Source organism: Melopsittacus undulatus, chromosome 8 (genome assembly GCF_012275295.1).
Source record: "Melopsittacus undulatus isolate bMelUnd1 chromosome 8, bMelUnd1.mat.Z, whole genome shotgun sequence".
Classification (NCBI taxonomy): Eukaryota; Metazoa; Chordata; class Aves; order Psittaciformes; family Psittaculidae; genus Melopsittacus; species Melopsittacus undulatus.
The window spans coordinates 55,330,776-55,347,863 of record NC_047534.1 but is presented as its reverse complement, the minus strand read 5'-3'; the positions used below and the strand labels follow the sequence as shown (position 1 = coordinate 55,347,863).

The following is a 17,088-nucleotide window of genomic DNA, read 5'->3' as shown; positions in this document are numbered from 1 at the left end:
AACATAACATCTCTTGCTGAAGAGTAAAAGTTGCTCCTGATAGTCAAAGGAAAGGAGGCTAATGAGAGAAGAAATACCTACACTTACTTTATCTACTGAATACTGCTCTAGTGGAAGGTGTCCCTGCCCATGGCAGGGGACTGGAACTGGATGAGCTTTAAGGTCCCTTCCCACCCAAACCAGTCTGGGATTCTGTGAAAACAGAGGGAAATATAAAATACACTGTTTAAGACTGAAGACAGAGCTCAGCAAAGCCCCCTAATACAGGATCCAGCTGATCCCATATACCCAAACAATGAAATGGCAGGGCACAAAGATCAGGCTTCTGCCACCAAAGCTTCGCTTCTCCAAGTACAAGTCTCTTATTGCCTCATGGGAACTTTGGGGTTGACTCTCTCCTTGATGAACAGAGAAAACACCAGTTCTCTGACTTTAACATCACAGGACCTAGCAAATGCCATGTCCAGTTCCTAGCTAGCAAATCTCTTTGCTCTTACGCCCCTTTCCATATGGGTTTTTGGGGGTGGTTTCTCCACCCTTTGTGCATTTATAGGCAGAAGCCCTTTCCAAAGTTACTGTTCCTTGAAGGCAGGAGGTTATAGTTACTTAAATAGTAGCTGCCCCCAGAATTATAGGTAGGCACAGTGACTGGAAGTCATTTTAGAAAAGAGGGGTGAAGAAACTTCAGTCTTACTCAAAGGACAGAAGTGTAAGCCTCATTTCCCCCTCCACGACTTAGTCAAACCTAAGTTTTAATACTGGGTGAGAGGTGTTTCACTTAAACATATTGACCTCCAGATAGTATTTTTAATACAATTTAGTGTAATTACAACACCATGGTGGGGTTTTTCTTTGTTGTTCCCACATCAGCTCCTCAGCTTCAGTACTTCCATGCTGTCAGTGTCTGCTCCTACCAGGACTTCATCTTGAACCCACAAATGTGCTTTGCTGATTCATCAGCAGCCTTATCCCTACGATAACTGGGAAAGCTGCAGAAATACTCCTGGTGGAAGATGCAAAGATTGGCTTTTAGAAGATAAACCCCCACTTTCAATGGGAATTGATTCATCTGTGTATTCATTGAGCCAGCTCTTGAGTAAGACTGGCCAAAAAGAAAGCCTTGCTGAGCAACAGCAGGAGGATGAGCTTCAGGAGGACACCAGTGGTCAACCTCTGAGTTCCCAGTTTACTGGAGATGGAATGCATCAGGGAAACACTGGTTAGAAGCAGCAGAACTGACCTCATCTGTGCTTTCAAATGACTTTTGCCATGTCCCCCTCTCAAGAAAAGGCACAACTTTCATTACAGTCACCAGCAGTCAGATGGGAAGTGATGGAGTTAGAGTTAACACCACTTGTATATATAAAACAACACAGTATTTTATATAACATCATAATAACTAACTAGTTCTGCACAGATGATGGCAACTTTACAGAATCCCAGCCTGGTTTGTGTTGGAAGGGACCCTAAAGCTCCTCCAGCTCCAACCCCTTCCACTGGAGCAGCTGCTCCAAGCCCCTGTGTCCAACCTGGCCTTGAGCACTGCCAGGGATGGGGCAGCCACAGCTTCTCTGGGCACCCTGTGCCAGCGCCTCAGCACCCTCACAGGGAACAGCTTCTGCCTAAGAGCTCAGCTCAGTCTCCCCTGTTCTGGCAGGTTCAAGCCATTCCCCTTGGCCTGTCCCTACAGGCCCTTGTCCCAAGTCCCTCTCCAGCTTTCCTGCAGCCCCTTTAGGCACTGGAGCTGCTCTCAGGTCTCCCCTTCAGGAGCCTTCTCTTGTCCAGGCTGCCCCAGCCCAGCTCTCTCAGCCTGGCTCCAGAGCAGAGCTGCTCCAGCCCTTGCAGCAGCTCCATGGCCCACCAGATTGAAAGGTGAATCCTGCCAGGGGGACACTTTCCTGGGGAGGCAGAGCGAAATTACAGATACAAGAGAATTATTTATATTGTGATCTTGCACAGCAAAATCACACACAGGACCCTGCCCCATCCCTTGCAGATCAGCATCATCTCAAAGCAGAAGGCAAGCAGGGAAGGACTACAGGGAATAGGGAATTCAAGGGAAGCCTCCCAAGAGCTGCTCTAACAGAACAAGTCAGAGTATGACTGTTCCAAATACAGAAGGGAGAGAAAGAAATGGAAGCAATTATGTGTCCTGGAAGGGAGCGCTGCACGGAACCAAATGAGGCTTTTTGTCTGAAGGCAAGACATAATCGATGCTTTTCAGGCAAAATTATACCTGCTGCAAGGGATGGCAGGGCAGGGACTACACTGCATTAATCCATGAGCACCTTTACTGCTCTGCAGCCTTTCAGAAAGCATTTCCAAGTGGCCCCAGGAGGGCAGGAGCTGGCATGGAAGGAAGGATGGAAAGGCTGATGGAAGATGGGGACAAAGGGCACCTTGCTGAACTGCATCTCTTGGTTGTATTTCCTTCCACTGCAGCCAAAACCATAGCAGTGTGATGGCATCCAAGCCGCCTGCTGTGGTACAGGATGCTGCTGCCATCCTCCCCACCTCATGGGGCACGGAATAGCTGTACCACTACCACAGCCCTCTTCCTTCTGTGCCACTTCCCACACATACACCAACACACAGCTAAGGTCTAAAGAGGTCCTGAAGGAATTAAAACCAGCAGGAGATGAACAGAGGAATAAGCACTGCTGTCATGCTGCAGATGTTCTTGCACCAGGGTGGAAATTCCCCATTCCCCTGGCACACAGACACAGGGAAGACATCGAGCTTGCTTCAGGTCCGTGACAACAGAATGACAGAGTGGGAGAGCCACACCAAGACCACCTCAGCCACCAATGCAAACATACCTCAGCTCATACATTCATGAAGAAGCCATGTTATTGAGTGCAATTCAGATTATGCACCTACTTTAGTCATGTTCCACTGGATCCGAGTTATTTTTAGACTGAAACCTTTATTCTGGACAAAGCACCAAACATAAAACATGACATATTCATGTATTTCGTATACATGTCTATACTATACACTTGTTCTGTGGTGTAAAGAAGCAGTTATTGATTTAGGAACATGGGGAGTTGGCTTTTCTCTGAAGGACAACCTAAGCAACATGAACACACACTAAACAAGAAGCCAAGACGTGAGCTCTGTGAGATGAAAACCTCCAATACACACACCAGCAACACCCTAACACAGCTCCAGAAGTCATTGATGCAAACTATCCCTCTGCACCACAGAATTAAGTAGCATTCATTACCAGTGATGCCAGGATAAAGGACACCTGTAGCCCAGCAAACTGCTCCAGCAAGAGGAGTTTGTGTGTGTTGTAAGTACCAGGGGAGGTAAAAACACACATTTATACTCACTTTCCCAGACTTCTGCACATGGAGGGGGGAGATGCTGTTTCCAGACTGCTCAGAGGGCTGTGCTGTGCCCATATTTCTCAGAACAACCATATCAGAGGCACCTCAGAACCATCACTGTCAACCTTCCCCAGTGCAAAAAGCTGGTTATGGGTATAGTTAAGACATGGTTATAGGAAAAGAGCAAGAGCAGGAGATACTTTACAGAGGCAGTGCTGTATTCTGTATGGAACAATTCACTCACAATTGTTAGGACAGGCCAATGTCTAGTTGTTCTTCTGGGTCTCCTTATCAGAGCAAGCCTGCAGCTAAATGGACAGTGTAATACCTACATCTTCCCAGGGAAAGGAATTATCCTGACCTGATTAATACAATTTATGTCCCATTTGGATTATAGCAAATGTACTCAACCTAAGCAAGGAACCACAAGAAGGCAGTAAGTAAGATATGCAATCCAGGGAGAAGTATGAATGCCAAAGCCAAAACCTTCCCTAATGGTGAGAAGCTATGTTACACTTGAAGATACGAGGAGAAAAATTCCTTTCCCTGCTTTCTGCTATCACAGCCTAGAAGTTATGACCTTCAAAATATCAGCTTTTTTCCCATAGGATTCAAAGCAGCTTGCTTCATCCAAGCTGTCTATAGACCAGGTGGTATTTGTCAAGAGAAGGCTAGGATCACAGAATGACTTAGGTTGGAAAGGACCTTACAGAATCAAAGTCAATAGCCATATTCCTCAACAAAGCTTTTGCTGCAAGAATCAAATGCTTTAATTTTGGCTCTTCCACACAAAGCAAGCAGGAGCAGCTATTTAGAAAACGTTCCACAGCTATCACAGAAGGTTGCTTGAGACTGGAAAGCCAACTTCTCTTTCAAGTAAAAGTCTTGAATGAATTATGGGCAAGGAACAAAGGATCAAACAAAGCAAAGGACAACTTTTTCGATGCTGAAGGAGCCAGACAGGATATCACAAACCATCAAATCATGGACTGGTTTGTGTTGAAGGGATCTTAAAGCCCATCCAGCTCCAACCCCTGCCACAGGCAGGGACACCTTCCACTGGAGCAGCTGCTCCAAGCCCCTGTGTCCAACCTGGCCTTGAACACTGCCAGGGATGGGGCAGCCACAGCTGCTCTGGCTCCAATGCTGAGAGAAGCCATGTATGTTCATAACAGTCACTGACTGGGATCTCACCTCTGGACTGCTGGACCAGACTGACCCTACACAAAAAGCAGGCAGCTTTGCCTAAGGAATATTGCACAAGGAGGCCAAAGGAAATGAAAAATGAACAGTGGAGCTGGGAATACTTTTAACAGTGTCGAGCATTATGTGAGCTACAGAAAAGCCAGCCATCATGAGCTGAAATGGAGTGAAGGGAGAAAAGAACATGGAATTATAGGAACACAAGCTATATTTACTTAGGGTATATTATATTTACTCCACCTCCATGGCCTAACGTTCAAAGTTTGTATTTCTGGCGTGCTGAAGCTCCCAGGACCATGAGGAGCTGATCTGCTGCATGCAGCAACCAAACCTGGTACCTTTGGCAAACAGCAGTGAGCCACCTACATCCAAAGCGAGACAAGCAGGTCTGCTCCCATGCTACACACAGATCCAACGCTGGAACACGAGGGAATCAACAGACTGGAGCCTCCATGCAGGGCTCCGAAGGAGGGATCGGGCTCCTAAGGAGGGATCGGCAGGCTCGGCCCCGCTCGGCACCACGGAGAGCTCCCTCGCTCCCTTCCTCCCGGCAGGCTCGGGTCCCGAAGCCCATCCCCGCAGCCTCAGCGCCGAGGAAGGCTGCGGGATAACCTCATTCCCTGCCCTCCCTCCCGCTTTCCCGACGGCAGTGTGACAGATGTCAGTCACCGCCTCGGCCTTTCCAAGGTGATGAACCTGCTTAAACGGGAAAACAGAGAAGTTTGCCACCCGACAGTCGTTTTGCTTTCAAAGCAGAAAAAACCCATCGTTTCACAGGCTGTATCCAAGGGATCTGCACACAGAAAAACGACTCTTGACAGCAGCAAAGGGAACAGACGGGGCCAGAGCAGAAGGAGCCGTTTATGCATGAAGGATGACGCCATCTTCCAGAAACATAAATAAATGATCATTTTGGCAATCAGTCCGAGCCACAGCCCAATAGAACTATTCTGGGCAAGTTCATTCATAGATCTTATTAAGGGCGAACCTGGTTCCTTTATGAACTCAGGAGCAGCAGGACGAAAAGCATATAAGAAGATTATGTAAATACTATATTTAAGCATATGTAAGGACAGTGAATGAAATACTGATTATTCACTTGAGTCAAAAAAAACCCCAACCACTTACTCAAAATAGCTTTCAGGGGATAAGAGAAACTAGGCTGCACCAGAAAAAACCCAGACCCAGCTGCAGTAGTACTTGCTGTCCCTCAGCATCTGCATCCATCCCTGCTAAGGTCTACAGAAATCAACTTTGAGATAGAAGCACCCAGCAGGGATAAACTACCCAAAGGCTTTCAGACTGCTGCACCCTTCACAGACAGGAAGCATTTCCAACTCACCATGGAAAACAGCAGAGCTGGGGTTAACCTAACTCCCCAAATTGCTGCAAAGAGGTTCAAAGATGTGGGGAAAACCAAGGCTTTACCGTACTGGAAGGACCTGAGAGCTCTCATGATGGCAGGGATGCTACAGCTCCCACCGGTCCAAGCATGTAACGTAGGTTAAGGAGTTAACAGAGGGTTTTCTGCACACTCCTGAAAGCTCTATAGTGTGGGAGACTTTCCCGTCCACCAGCGCTTTGCCAAAAGCATAAGCACAGGCTCTCCCAAGCAGACCTCCACATGCTTTCACTTGAGTCAGCAGCACTTTCCTGCTTCACGTTCTCAAGAGCTGCAAACTCAGCACAGGGTCCCAATTTAGCTTCTGATTAAGTCTGAGTGCTCATTAGTGACTGAGGCACAATGCAGCCACAAACACAGAGGTGGCCAACGAGCCCCTGCAGCTCATCTCCGCACTCATGTGGGAGCCCATGGTGCCACACCACCCTGAAGCACAGAGGTGCAGACAAGCAGGAGGCTGCCAAAAGCATGTTCCTGAAGCAGAGTAAAACATGATCCCTGCTTCCAGTTAAGCCCTAATTTCCAGCTCTGCTTTGTTATCAAAACACCGTATCACATGGCATCAAACCGCGGAACACCACCCGGCGCCGGTGAGCAGTGGGAGATAAAAAGCAACTGTAAAGATACAACTACAAGCACGTCTGTCTTACACACATCAAATCCCAGGAAAGCACATCTGCTCCCGGCACTCCAGTGATGACTTTGCTGGCTGTAAGAGTGCTTGTAACCAGGAGAGGGGCTGCAGCTCTAGGGAAGACATCAAAGCCTGAGAAAATGGAAGCGCTGTTCCGGAAAGCTGAAGGACATGGTTTAGTGTGAGGTGTCCCTGCCCATGGCAGGGGGTTGGAACTGGATGATCTTAAGGTCCTTTCCAACCCTAACTATTCTGTGATTCTAAGGTTTTAACCTAGCCGGAAGAGATGACTCCAGTTTAACATGGAATATGACAGAGACTTACAGCTGCCTGGCTCCATAGCTTCAAAACGCCACCCAGACTTTCTGCAGGCTCCACAAGCAACAGGTCCAAAGGGCTGCAAACCCTCACAGAGTCAGGGTCCAAAAGGGGACATTCAACTAGATGACAAGGTTCAGCTACCAAAACTACCTAAAGTTAAGTGAGCAAACACTATTTCTGATGTGGATTAAGAAGCTATCCCAAAGGAGATCTATCCCTACATAAAACTTCAGAATTTCATAACACATAAAATACACATGCTACAAAGTTCCTCCCAGCTTTAAGACCAAAGCCTATTAGGATAAAAAAACATGAGTAAGCACCTGACAAAACAGAAGTCATCTCCTCCTCCTCTGGTCTCCCAGTGAGAGCTACTTGTGTGAGACAACAGCAAGCTCGGACAGCAGAGGAGGGATACAAACCCAGTTCCCTATGGCTCCATCACAAGTTTCTCACTAACAAAGCACAGGTCAGCCATCAGCTTATGTTCATTCTTCTCATTTTTCAGAGACTTAAGTATACCCGTACTGTTCCTCTATCTTCAGCTGTGAAAAACATGGCAAGTGTAAGGGTAAAAGCAGCATTGAAAACACATTACCATAGCCTGGTTTTGACCAGGAAACAATTTGCCTTATTATCATAGAACCCAACATGGCCTTAAACACATTCCATTTCCTCACTGTGAGGGTGCTGAGGCGCTGGCACAGGGTGCCCAGAGAAGCTGTGGCTGCCCCATCCCTGGCAGTGCTCAAGGCCAGGTTGGACACAGGGGCTTGGAGCAGCTGCTCCAGTGGAAGGGGTCCCTGCCTGTGGCAGGGGTTGGAACTGATGAGCTTTGAGGTCCCTTCCAACCCAAACCAGGCTGGGATTCTATGATAATCTGAATTTGCAGACTTTACTAATGAAAACATAGGGCTGATCATGCTTTTGAATTGAAGCTCCTACTATGCTCTTTCTGGGAATCATATAAAGCCTTCCTGTTTTATTAAGTACTCACTCCCTGTGCTCAATATTTGAGGTGAAAGATAAAAACGTTTTTTGACCCAGAATGAGCTTTTGTAAACTCTGCATCGAAAGAAAGAACTCAAAGCTATTCCCTGCCCCCCAACAGCTTCCCAGCAGACTGTGCCCAAACACTGGAGTATAATTAAGCAAAGGAAAAGGCAGTTTAAACTTCAAGGCTTCCTGGCTAATAAAGACGAGGAGCTGAGTAAACCAACCTAAATAAAAAACAACCTAATTTTAGACGTGCTGGATCCTTTCAGCAGAAGCCCTTTGGAATGGCAGAGGCAGGTACTAATTATATTTGCCAATCTCCAAACTTAAACAGATTAAACTAGGGGGAAAAAAAGACTTCCCAGTTGGAGCTGCCTCACAAGCCTATGTAAGAACATCTGAAGGAAACTAACAGAGCACAAACTCATCACCAGACGAGGGGGGGTTCTATTGTCCTTTGAATTCAAGATATGGTATATGTCTCCTGCACTGTCTCTGAATGACAACACTCAGGATACTCACCTTCTCACCTGCAAGACTCAAATATGGCTCCAAGCCTTCCATTCTGTTAAAATCTCCTTAAAAGAAAGAGAATATGAAAAAATACATTTTCCTGTTTCAGAAGGCCTCAAAAAGGAAAAGCCTGAGTGGCCAAAACGGTCAAGAATATCTGTATAAATATGGTATATTTGTATTGATGCACGCAGGGAAAAGGGGATCCCCAGGCAGCAGACCTGCTTTGTGCATCTCAGCCAGAGAAATCCTGGCCCCAGCGATTACGTGGCACCATTATCAGGGCAACCACAAATGCCTTTACAATGACATTAAAAATACCCACTCATCTCCCTCCCTCTTCAGCCCCAAGGGGCAGGGTGAAGGCCTGTACCCAAACCCTTTTGTTTTCTTCTATTACCTACAGCAAGGCAGCATTACTCATCAGATCACTCCTCCCCACTCTCACAAAGGAAGGGGAAAGGAACACTCAGCGTCTACTGGAACTCCTTACGAAACTTGATTTGTCTCCCCACCACAAAGCTCCTCTGATGTCTAAGAATACATCTGCATTCAGCCAACAGAGCCCTAATTTGAGTTTTCTCCCCGCAGATTCCTGTGCTCACACATCTTCTCTGCACTTACCTGTGACATCCCTACCCTCTTGTCAAAAGTGATGTGTTTTTCAATGTGTTGACAGCGCTTATGCAATGGGAAACTGAGCTCAGAAACACAGGGAGGTAGCAGGAGGCAAGCCTGGCTGCACAGCACGGACAGCAGGCTCACTTTAAGAGGCAGGAACACAAAGAGACCTAACCCTACAGCGTCAGGGAGGATTTTTCCCCAAGGAAACAAGGCACATCAATAAATTGAAATAAAGCTAAAAATAAACAGCACAACCCACAAAGATATAAACCCATAACAAAGCACAAAGGCAGAGCATAAAGAGATCCCAATTCCCTTTGCAAGCAGATATCCTTGAGAGGATCGCTCCAGAGCATCACTCCAAGACAAGAGTAATATTGGTTACGTGGGTTTCTTCTTTGGTTTTAGTTACTCTTTCTTGGCTACATAGATGTGCTACTGCTTTGGGCAGCTACACATCCCAACACTCACCATCAGAGCCTGCTGATGCTCTCCTCAGGGATTCAAATTGCAAACCCAAGTATTTCTCACACCTACCATATAAAAACCATTCACTAATAGGATTGAAATACTGCATTCTGTTGTTAAATGGTAAGAAAGAGCAGGAAAACCATCCACATTGTATGCAAACAGGAAAGAAACCTGCTGTAAAATGCCATTTCATTAGCTTACATAATCATTCACCGAGCTCTTTTTTGCAGTCACACAACGTTTATATTATGAAGGTATTTCCTTTAAAGCCAAGGTACAAAAAAACCCAGCTTCTACCCATAAATACAGTCCCAAACCATACTTTATCTTTGGTGCTGAAACTGAAATCCATAGCACAGCAGCTGGATGGACAGTTTCAAAGGTGCCAAGCATGCACTGGTTTCAGGAGGAGCAGAAACAGCAGTGCTGTGTCCATGTCTTCATCAGAGCACATCCTCTGATCCTCAAAGACCAGCGTAAAGATCCTCACCCAACGTGGCCCTGCACCCCTTGACCTGACTTCAGACACAAGAGGCATGACCCTGTCAAGCCATGCTCGCTGCTTGTACCTGCAGACAGCCTCTTTTAGCCTATTTCAGCTTCTTTAAGCATTGCCCACAACCTTCCCAGCACACAGAAGCACCAACATACTCATTCAGCTGATGGAACACTCCTCAGCCACCATTGCCATCCCCAAAGTCACAGATGGCACTGTGGAAACAGGGATACTGAGCTGCTACAAGGGCATGTCATATTCCTGGTCTGACCCAGGGCTCTCCCACACGAGCATTTGCCATCACCCTGTTCAACAGGAAACCTCCATTCCCATGCAGGATACGTGACCTGGTGACTGCAGACAACTGAAGGCACCGGTGTGGGGTATGCCAAGCACAGAAGGGGGGCTGCTGGGGAGCAGCAGAGCCTGACCTGGATGCACTGTGATGATGTCCTGTCTAAGCCCAGCCATGCAGAAGGTTTTACTCCCTTAAGTCAAGACACAGTTGGCATTTTAAAGAGAAAATAAGCACTGTTAGCATATAATAAACAAGATAGAGGACTCTTACATGATCACAGCAAGCAAAAGAGCACCGAAGTCTTAAAGGCATTGCATTTCCATTCCAAAAGCACATACAGCCCCAAAAATGGCACTAAACTTGCACTGGAGTGGATAAATCTGAACAAGCCCAGAGCAAACACAAAACCAGCCTGAGGTCTGTGAGCACAGTGTGAGCTATGCTATGAGACACCTCCTGCTTCAAACGCTGAGCACAGTGTCCTCTCACACAAGCAAGTCTTCATAAAGCAAGTTCTCCTCCTGCTGGAAAAGAGAAAGGAAGGCTGGAAAGCCTTCCCTAGAGCTGAGGAGCCAGTGTTTTCATGCACAAGCCATGCCAGAGACCTTGGCCAGCACGCATGCATGAGGGGTTAGGGCCCACAGCTCATCTGTTACGCTCTGATAAACTGCATGGCAAAACATGAGAGAATTCCTTGCACAATCCTTTTCCTTCATTCCTGAAAGCAGGAATTGTGCATGCACGCAGCAAAGAGGGGGAAGGCATCCCAGAAGGTGACACTGAGCACAAGGTGAGCAAGCAGTGCCACCATAATCACACCCGAGCCGCTCTCTCCTCCTCACCCAAAAGCCAAGGACTCACCAGCATGGAGAGCATCACCCCTTGCTGGTACCAGTATAAACTGAGCTGAGGGAGCTCTGTGCTGAATTAACAGTGCCTCAGAACAAAAGTGCACCGTCACCTGTCCGAGCCGCTGCCCATGACTCCAGCACAGAGCAGGAGTCCCATGGAGAAGACAGGACTCCTCGACCTTGGGCTGCCGGAGGGAAGCTGTGCCAGCTCTGAGCAGCAAGGGCTGTACCCAGCTTTTCCCCTGCTCATCCTGTCGTATGGGCCAAGAACCACATTATTCACTGAAGGGAGAAAGTTGAAACAGGGCAATTGGCAAACCCCCCCCAAAAGCATCTGTCTTGGCCGTCTTGAAAGTAACAGCAGTCATTGAAGACACGGCTGTTTACACTACGAGGCTCATTACACAGGAGGCCAGCCTATTTATAGAGGTAGATATCACTACAGCCGAGTGCTAGATAAACCCAAACAGTTATTGTAAAAGGGCAGTCCATCACTAATTATTCTAAACATCCCCCGAGCACTGGGGGCTGGCTCACTGCCACCCCCCAGCCAGAATGCTGCTGCCACTGGCCTCATGCATCACTGGGGTGACAGATCGCTCCCTCAGCAAGCAGCTCCCGACGAGCGCATCGTCCTCTGTGCGTGCCAAAGGCAGGCATCAAATGAGAGCAGGATCTTGTTTATGCTCCAGGAAAACAGGAAGTTTTCATTCACCCTTGGAAAAGATGGGAGCTGGAGCTTTTAGCGGGGCTTGTGATAGGATAAGGAAGAGGGGGTGATGGGTTTTAAGCTAAAAGAGGGGAGATTCAGGCTGGATGCAAGGAAGAAACTGGTTACAGAGAGGGTGCTAAAACACTGGCACAGGTTGCTCATAGAGATGTGGATGCCCCTTCCCTGGAGACATTCAAGGCCAGGCTGGATGTGGTTCTGGGCAACCTGATCTAGTGGAAGGTGTCCCTGTCATTGCAAGGGGTTGGAATAGATGAGCTTTGGTGGCCCCTTCCAACCCAAACCAGTCTATGATTCCCTGAGCAATAAACATGCTACAACCAGTGGCAAAAGCCCTTGCGCAGCAGCCCCACATTCAGAGCCCTGGGAATCCAACGGCACAACACAAACATCAACTGCATCTCCCTGCTGCTTAGGAGAACCTCCTGGAGATGGGATACGCAGGACAAATAAAGGGGTTAGGCTCCTGCCTGAACAACTACATAAAGCCCAGGCCAAGCGTGTTTCCTGGGGCCAGCACGGCCGCAGCTGCCTGCTCATCGATCCATTATGGGTCTATGCCGTGGTCTCACCAGGCTGAGCCTGCGCTCCCACCGCTCCTCCCGAGTTTGGAGAGGGACGAGGCAAAGACATGGGGCTGGATGCAGGCAGCAACACCCCCCCTCAGCCCGACACCCCTCGGGGGCATCCCAGCGCGCCTCAGTCCTAAAAACCGCCTGTTTTCCCCCAAACCAGACTTCACGTTTATTCACAAGCCGCCGCAGCCACACTTTTGTTCCACCACAGCTTAAACCCACCCGAATCCGGGGGGGGGGCACACGAACCCCAAGGCAACAGATAGCACAGCACAACAAAGGGGGTTCGGGGTGCAGGGGGAAGGCTCCGAGGGGTGAACCCGCACCTCACGCCCGAGCTCCGCTCGCAAGGACGCGCCCGCCTTCCCCACTGCAGAGAACGGGCGGCGGGGGGGGGGGGAGCCAGCCCCGGCCCAGGGAGCAGCGAGGGGCGGCCAGGCCCCCGCGGCCCCGCTCCCCGGCCCCGTTACCGGCCCTAGGGCAGCGCAGCCCGGGCACGGAGCGGAGCGGGGCCAAACTTCCCTCAGCGCCGGCACCCCCTCAAAATGGCTTCGCCGCCTCAGCCCCTTGGCCGGGTCACCCCGCCCGGGAGCCCGCCGGGTACGGCCGGGCCGGGCTCCGCCGCACCGCTGGGCACCCCCGCCGGCCCCTCCGCCATCAACAGGTGCGGGGCGGCCGCCGCCACCGGCACCGACACCTGCCGCCCTGTCAGGACCTGGACAGGTCCCGCGGGGCGCTCCCGTACCGGCACCCGCACCCGTACCCGTACCGCACCTCACCTCACCCGGCTCCGCTGCCCGGGCCCCGCCGCCGCCGCCGCCGCTCCGCCATCCGCAGCCCCGGCCGAGCCGAGCCCCGAGCTGCGGCCCCCGCTGCGCCGCCGACACCGGCTCCCGAGCGCGCCTGCGCGCCACCGGCCCCCGTGCGCGCCACCGGCCCCCGTGCGCGCTCCCGGCGACGTGCGGGCCGCGCCTGGGCCGCCGGCCGCGCGCGGAGCGGGGAGGGGCCGCGGTAGCACCGCCCTTCTCATTGGTGGGGAGAGGGAGGGGAGGGGCGGGGCTGGCAGCGGGAGCCGGGCCCGGATTGGCTGCCTGGGGAGAGGCGGCCGCTGATTGGGAGGGGCGGGCGTGGGAGGGGAGCGGCTGGGCCTGGGGCAGAGCCTGGGGCGTGAGGCAGGGGCTGGGGCGAGGATAGGGACAGGGATAGGGATAGGGACAGGGACAGGGATAGGGATAGGGATAGGGATAGGGATAGGGATAGGGATAGGGATAGGGATAGGGATAGGGATAGGGATAGGGATAGGGATAGAGATAGAGATAGAGATAGAGATAGAGATAGAGATAGAGATAGAGATAGAGATAGAGATAGAGGTAGAGGTAGGGGTAGGGATAGAGATGGATAGGGATAGGGATAGCACCTCGGATCTGGCTGCTTTACCCCCACCTGCTTCCTGGCCAAGCCCTGTGCCATTGCCCATGCAGTGCGGTGGGCGCCAGGACCAGCCTCAGCAGGGTTTGATGCTGGGCACAGCTCCTCAGCCAAGGCAAGGCCTCCCCACTGTCACCTGCGCTTAGCCTGGCTCATGCGGCCTGGGAGGCAGTGGCATAAACCAGACTGGGGTGGCTGCAAGAGATACCCATAGCAAATACTTAAACAGGAACCAAATACAGCTGAAGTGATTAAAGCAGCTTAAGAAGTGCTAAAACAGTCCCACAGGAGCTTGTAGGTGATGCCTGCTTGCAGCACTGAGGACCCACCAAGACATTCATCATGCTCAGCATACAAACTGCTGAGGAGCTTCTGTCCCTTTGGCTTTGCATTTTAGACCTGAATGTCTTCAATTTATGTTTCATAATAGTCACTGTTTGCCATGAGGTGCAGAAATGCTAACATTGGTTCAAAAGAGGGGAGGGAAAATGGTTCCATGTGTCCTGCATGTCCTCTGAGCCAGGAGGACCCAAGGACAGAGCCTCTATGAGTGTATCCCACCATGCCAAGAGGAGAAGGCCAAACAGTGTTTCCCACCAGCAGCAAAGCTCATCAGCGCCTCGGCCGTGTGTATCTCACAGCTCATGGTGTGAATTAAGGCTTCAGCCTAGAACAGAGGGCACAAAAAGGCTTCACCGATTACTTTAAAGCCCATCTCCTGCATGGCCTGGTCATGGCAGCAGGCTGAGAGCAAAGGTGTGCAGGCACCTGGGGAGCAGGCTTCTGAGCAAGGGCTTGTGCATCTGCAGGTCTCAAAGGCAGCTCAGCCTGCGGGATGCAGCAGGACACAGCAGGATGCAGCAGGACACAGCAGGACACAGCAGGATGCAGCAGGACACAGCAGGACACAGCAGGACGCAGCAGGACACAGCAGGACGCAGCAGGATGCAGCACTGGCCTCTCTCTGCATGGCCACGATCATTCCTCTGTCCTTCAGAGCTCTCCATCATGTCCCAGAACCTCATTCCCGGCCACAGCTGACCACAGACATCGACTGGTCAAGCACAAGTCTGCCTTTCCCAGCTTCCTGTCCTTTTGAGGTGACCCAGTGAGCACACAGAGTTATTAAATAAACCAGCAGCTGATTTAATTCACCCTCAGGTAATATGTTTCACTCTAAGAAGCCACATTCAACACTATATACTGCAGCCTATTCGCCTGGAGCGCAGTGATACACCATCACCCATCACACATCACCCACCCTGAGACACCCTCAGTCCCAGCTGCACATCATGGGAGGACTCAGGGTGGAGGTGGATCCAGCCACGAAAGCTCCATGCCTAGGAGCAAAGGGCAAGCTGGTAGATTCAGCTGCAGCACCAGGAAAGCCGTGCTCTTCATGGTGAAGAGGTAATGGCTGTTCTGCACTCGGTGTTTCTGCTGAGAAGGGAAACGTGTTAAATGGGAAGTCAGTGAAAGGCAAAGTGCTGGAAACATCTTCAGAAGGGCTGGAGCAGCTCTGCTCTGGAGCCAGGCTGAGAGAGCTGGGCTGGGGCAGCCTGGACAAGAGAAGGCTCCTGAAGGGGAGACCTGAGAGCAGCTCCAGTGCCTAAAGGGGCTGCAGGAAACCTGGAGAGGGGCTTGGGACAAGGGATGTAGGGACAGGCCAAGGGGAATGGCTTGAACCTGCCAGAACAGGGGAGACTGAGCTGAGCTCTGAGGCAGAAGCTGTTCCCTGGGAGGGTGCTGAGGCACTGGCACAGGGTGCCCAGAGAAGCTGTGGCTGCCCCATCCCTGGCAGTGCTCAAGGCCAGGTTGGACACAGGGGCTTGGAGCAGCTGCTCCAGTGGAAGGGGTCCCTGCCTGTGGCAGGGGTTGGAGCTGGAGGAGCTTTAAGGTCCCTTCCAACACAAACCAGTCTGGGATTGATCCTCCAGGGTCTCAATGGGACACACAACCATGGAGAGAACCAGCCCCAGGACTCTGCATTGGGTCAAACCCAACCAAAGCTACAGAGAGTAGCAGAGGTACCGAGAGGCGCTGGAGCAGCTCTCCCATCCCACCTCCCTGCCCAAGCACAGATGCATTTCTCCACCCCCAGTTAATAAAACCGATGAAGTTTGACCATGGCTGAGCTCAAAGTCCCTGCCTGTTGTTGGCTGACACAAGCAGAATACAGGCAGCATTGACCTTTGCATGTGGGAGAGGAATACCCAGCCCCACAGCAGCCAACGCTGAACCACATGGGAAAAGCACTCCTGATGTCCATCCTGCCGTGGCTGCCCACAGACCTACGGGTGGCTGCCAGAAGAGGAAACTGTCCCTTAAAGCAATGAGGATCCAAAAGGGAATTTAAGGACATCAAAGATAACATATTTAAAGAAACCCAGTAGTTTTCTAAGGCTTCAACCCACAGATGTGCCGGTGGGAAGCGCCTCTGGCATCTCCCATCCATCCCACAGCAGGGTGTGCACAGCCATGGCAGGGGCCTCGCAGACACCAATCAGACAAACCCTATACACGTTGCTGCAGCAACCACCCCTGCTATTGTTGAAACCCGGTGCTGGGGACTTGGCAGGCTTCCCCTAGAGCACTCATGTCACTGTCACACAGGCTCCCACGTGGCTTCTTCCCTCTCCCCATTCACCCCCAGCGGGGTAAGGACCCATAGGGATGTTCAATGGGAGGGTGCTGAGGACCAGCACAAAAGTCCGTGCTGGAAACATCCATCTCTTTTTATCCTTCCTCTCTTCCATAGACAATCCTGTGCCTGTGCCCTGCTTGCAGTGGGCAGCTCCTGCCTGGGGAAGCCTTCTCCTCCGGGAACGCCTGTCTGCGTCTCTTTATCCTGGTCTATTTCTGGCTCCAGGCATTCAACACCAGCTACTCCTTCTTTTCCTCCCCCTAAGGATGAGCAGTGAAGCCAGCGAGAACAAAGCCACACTCCTCAGTTCCAGCTCTGTCACAGACCAAAGCGGTTGTGTCCCCACAGGAAACCAGTGCTGGAGCTGGGGGGCACGAGGCTGTCAGCATCACTGATGAAGATCACAGCAGAGCCATGGGGCTGGAGGAGCTGAGAGGTGCTGACCCCCAGGACAGCCACAGACACAGACAGGGACATCCCCTTTGGCCCAAGGGACCATGTGAGGGTCTCTGCCAGCCCCAGCCCTGAGCTGGAGAGAGGAAAATCACTGCTGGGGTGACAAGGACTCAT

The 17,088-nt window shown here is 51.0% G+C and overlaps 1 protein-coding gene across 2 annotated transcripts in view; it reads right to left on the bottom strand.

Moving 5' to 3' along the window:
* Positions 1–13,256, bottom strand: part of ADARB1 (adenosine deaminase RNA specific B1) — a 58,957-nt gene extending 45,701 nt beyond the window's left edge. The window contains exon 1 of one of the 2 annotated variants that reach the window (XM_034065523.1): positions 13,226–13,256. The gene's annotated coding sequence lies outside the window, so the exon portion shown is untranslated. Of the gene's footprint in view, positions 1–13,220 lie in introns of both variants that reach the window. The other variant, XM_034065524.1, reaches the window with a different exon arrangement.
* Positions 13,257–17,088: the final 3,832 nt, after the last annotated feature.